This window comes from Phaseolus vulgaris, chromosome 7, assembly GCF_051622355.1.
Source record: "Phaseolus vulgaris cultivar YP4 chromosome 7, ASM5162235v1, whole genome shotgun sequence".
NCBI lineage: Eukaryota > Viridiplantae > Streptophyta > Magnoliopsida > Fabales > Fabaceae > Phaseolus > Phaseolus vulgaris.
In genome coordinates, this window is record NC_143504.1 from 23,882,967 (window position 1) to 23,887,710 (window position 4,744).

At 34.7% G+C, this 4,744-nt stretch overlaps 2 long non-coding RNA genes across 2 annotated transcripts; both read left to right on the forward strand.

The window, feature by feature from the left end:
* The first annotated feature begins 1,919 nt into the window (after positions 1-1,919).
* On the forward strand, positions 1,920-2,930 carry LOC150025842 (uncharacterized). The gene is made up of 3 exons (XR_016523591.1): positions 1,920-1,963; positions 2,046-2,164; positions 2,778-2,930. It is a non-coding gene; the product is annotated as an uncharacterized LOC150025842 (long non-coding RNA).
* Positions 2,931-4,103: 1,173 nt separating this feature from the next.
* On the forward strand, positions 4,104-4,543 carry LOC137817241 (uncharacterized). Its single transcript, XR_016523549.1, has 3 exons — positions 4,104-4,202; positions 4,295-4,368; positions 4,453-4,543. It is a non-coding gene; the product is annotated as an uncharacterized LOC137817241 (long non-coding RNA).
* The last annotated feature ends 201 nt before the right edge of the window (positions 4,544-4,744 follow it).

Here is a 4,744-nt window from a genome sequence, read left to right on the forward strand (position 1 = left end):
GAGGATCAGAGTGAGATTCAGGGGAGAGTTTTTTTACACATTGTTTTTCTAGTGATTCTGTAATCTGACTTGAGCGTCAGAGCGCCACCGGCCACAGAGGCGCCACTGTGTACTTTTCAGGTTTTCAGAGAGGCTATCTGTGGAGCGGACTTGGAGGGCACGTGGTGTCAAACTGGTGAGGAAGATCGTGACGAGGCAACGCTCTTGCGCCGAGTCAACCGGCAGGATCAAATACCTACAAGATCTGCAGAGGGCCTTGACGACAGCGGCCCCAACAGGAGATCAAGGGCACGAGGTACCCGTTCATGGAGAGATCAACACCATCCACTACAAAAAAAATGTGTAAAAAATGGCGGTTTTAATATGGTGATTATTAATAACCGCCACAAATTTCAGCATAATACGTCATTTCATTAACTGCCACAATTAGCTTTCAAATTATGTCATTTTTAACTGTCATAATTTTCTTTCAGAGAAAACTTTTTATTCCTTTATTCTTATATTTACATTTTTAACTTGATTTAAAAATCCTTCAGATTTTCACTTGAAAATTGATTTTCTTTTTGAAAACTTAAGAAAATAATTTTTTTTTAATTTCAGTTTGGAAAAACCCTAACTCCTAACACTCATCACTCTCGTCCCTCTCTCTGCCTCAGATGAACCCTAACCCTAACGCTCTCACGAACCCGCGCTCTTCGCCTCAACATGAACCTAGCGCTCTTCGCCTCAACACGAACCCTAGCACTCTCTGCCTCTACACGGAACCGATTTGAAGGTAATTAACCTGCTGTGCATTCCTTATACTTATGGTAGTTTGTCATTGTTAAATCTAGTTTTTCATATGCTGCTTTGTCCTTTACATTTTAGGTTTTATGCAATGAACCCTAACACTCTCTTCCTCCACACGAACCCGCGCTCTCTGCTTTTTATGTGTTAGGGAGACTTCTCGTTTGACGCGTTGTTCGGGAACCTCGTGGGCGAGCTTCTTCCGTCCTTCAAATTGGAGGAAGCGGAAGCGGACGACGGCGAGCCGAACGGGCATATCCGAGTGCCGTCCGATGCAGCCAAGTACTCCTCGCAGGCAGTTGCGAGTCCGTTGTTCCCCGGGGTTGAGAAGCTCTTGTCGTTGTTCAAGGATTCTTGCAAGGAGCTACTTGAGCTTCGGAAAGAGGTTTTCCTTCCTCTACCGATTGGTAATTTTAAATTTTTTTGGGAATTTAATTTGTTTAAGGTCTTGATTTTATTGTTGTTGTGTTTTGGTTGGAAGATTGATGGGAGACTCTACAATCTTAAGAAAGATGTCTCAGTTCAAGACTCTAAGCATCGAAAGACACTTTCTGAGGTGAGTCTCGAATCTACTTGGTTTGTGTTATGCTAAAATTTGCAATTGTTCTTGCTGAGCATTTGGATCAATGGGTGTGAGGTTGTTGTAGGTTAATTGGTCTTCTAGAGTTTGAGCCTTAGGTATATTTTGGTTGCAGAGGAAGAACTTTATCGTTCACTGTAGTCATATTAAACATGGTCTCAAACCAAAATAAATTGCAATATAGTAATTATTTCTTTTAAAAATTACATTTGTTAGTTCTAAGCTCCTTCTTTTGTGCTTTATTATTTTGCTTTTTTCAGAATGAAGATCTTTTATACCTTACTATCTAACTAGGTCAGAATAATAATGAGCTTTATTATTATGTTTTATGTTTTATTGGTAGATCAATTCCTCCTTTGTCTTTGAAATATAATCCCAGCGAGAAACAACTAGTCAAACAATTGAGTTGATAAAAGTATTTCAGTTTATTCGTGTGGTTCTTACCATTATTCATGTTAGGAAAGTTTACCAATGGTTGGTTATTTCTGCAGTATTTAATGGAGTTCAATAGCAACCTATGTGATTTGATGGAGCTTTCACCTCTTTTTTCTTATGATAGCCGTGTTGCTGAGGCTGCTTCGGTTGCCCAGAAATTACGTAAGAATTGATATGCCTTTTAATTTATATAATGCTTTAACCTAATTATGTCAACACTATGCTAATATTGTTTATTTTCAAGGTCATTTGCTGAAGAAGATATTGGAAGACATGGAATACCTGTTCCATCAGCTATGGGAAATGCAACTGCTAGCAGAGGCTTAGAAGTTGCAGTTGCTAATTTGCAGGAATACTGCAATGGTAAATATTTTTTTTTTTATGAAAAACAGGACATGTTTATTCAATAACTTACATTGAAATAACTTTAATTTATTCAATACATTTGGACTAACTTCTTTTCTTTTTTTGAAGTCTCGATTTTGTTTCAAAGTAAATGAAGATTTGGCTAAAAGAGATGTTATTTGTTGTGAGCATCGGTGAAGCTTGTGTTTCCTGGAATCCTTTATTTTATATGCATATTCTTGTTGATTTTATGGCTATTAAGAGTCATACTTTTTGTTTTAGAAAATTCTTAATGTTTATATCTAACTTGATTGTGGAAATAAATCAATGGTAAATATATCAGGATAACTAGATATTTTAGAGACTAGTTTGCTAGAGATATCTTTTTAAGTTCAACCTTTTTCCCTCTGTAGGTTTTCTTTCATTGGCTAGAATTTTTTTTTTCTGTTGGTTTTGTTTTTTGGTTTTTAGTTTCAATCCCTTGGATTATAAATTATTGATGTCTGTATAGCTAGGTAAAGCATGAAATAAACAACCGTTCAACTCTCATAATTGCTTAGCTGCTCCTTTTCTCTTTACTTTGTTGATCTTATTATCTGCTCCATCCCCTATGCACTTGTTCCTTTTGCAGCTAATTGATGAAACAGTAGGAGAAGTAAAGGTTGAGCTGATATGAAGTTAGTTGCTGAGATTTGGAGCCATGATTTTGGGAAAATACAATGCATCAAAGGAAGGCAAAGGCAGAGATGGCCAAACATTCAGATGCCTTTATCACCTTACCAAGTTAGCATGAATTGATATTGCAATTTTTTTAAGGCAAAGATATTTTAAATTCCTTATTTAGTTAAATCCTTCATTTCTTCTTTGTATGGATATTTTTTGTGGGCACATGTGTATGATGTAATATACCTCATGCAAATGGAGTTGCTAGTATGGAATTGGAAAGTGGGGGAAGGCAGGTTAATCTAAACTCCAGAGCTTTTCGTTTTATTATAGTTATTATTATTAGTTTTGATTATTTATTCACACTTTTTTTATCTTTTGCTGTAACAACTAGTTGTGACTTAATGGGGTTGTGACTTCATATAATGGTTTAAATATTATTATAATCTTTCAAAACATCATTACTATAAAAAGTAATAACTTGCCATAAATAATACAATTTATAATTTATAATAGTAACTTAATAATAATTTAAAATTTAGAGTAAGTTACGACAATATTTACTTTTGGCGTAATATTTTTCTCAGACAACAAAATAATGCCATAAAAGATATAATGTATGTGAGATAATTAAGGAAATTTGTTAGTAGGTAATAAAAGGACATAGGTGTCATGAAAAATTTGGAAAAACATATATATATATATATATAAAAGAGAAAAACCTCTTAAGTTTCAAGTTAATTAATAGGTGAAGACCCTTTTGCAGAAAATGACTGTGGTGGAGGATAAAATGGATGACCCAGAGACGAGTTTCCCATAGGAATGCGTGTTATTGCTTTTGATGATGAATCAACATGTCTCATGATTCTGGAGACTATGCTGCGAAGGTGCGAATATCAAGGCGATCTTGTTTAGATTTTCTTTATATTTTTTCATTGCATCATTAATTGTATGTGAATTCTACTCTACTTCTTTTTCCGTACATTGTTATTTATTCGATTTATAAAAGAATTTGTTTTGTAAACATTAATTTTTTCAAAATTGAGTTTCTTTGTTTGATTTGTTTGGGTTTTCATTTGACAGATCTTATCAAGATATGCCTTAAGACTTCCAATGATTTTATAAATTAGTCAATTAATGTTATTCAGAAGGGTGAAATGGTTTAATATTTTTCTTAGCATCAATGTGAGAACTTAATGTTGTTAATGCTAAATTGTTCATCTTTTCTTTGTTCTAACCCCATGCATGTGCATCCCTTGAACCCAACTATCAACCTCCTATGACATTTGTTGTAGTTCAAAAGCGTCATCACCCAAGACTCTTTGCTAGCAACCATCATGACAAGAGTTCTGTTGACAAGAGTGTGTTGACAAGAGTGGCAACATATTGCCTGGTATTTACTTTAGTTCACTATTTGGTGCCATATCCTTTAAAGAAACTTGTTTAACTATGGTGGTAAATAATTTTACTTATAAAATATTGCAGACACAATTGTTGATTTTAAAATCTGCCATCCAACAGAGTTTGACTTTTATCTTCATAGCCATGCTAGAATACAGGTGAGATCTTTTACTCTTTTTGCTCATAACTTGTAATTTTATGTTAAATTACATCCTCACTGATGTAAACCATGTGTTACACAGGGTACAAGCCGTCCTGCTCACTATCACGTGTTGTGGGTGAAAACAATTTTACTGCAAATGCTTTGCAAACTCTTACTAACAACCTTTGCTACACGTAAGTTCGTTTGCGTTGCTTTTCAAATTCCCGTGTTCCCATTTTTAGACAGGATACTAAATTTGATGTTTTTGTTTTGTTAGATACGCTGGATGCACTCGATTTGTTTCCATTGGTGAGTTCCCCTTCTTATGTCTTGTTTAATGGACTCTTAATGTTACTTTTACATATATTCATTACTGTAATATTCAAATTCAT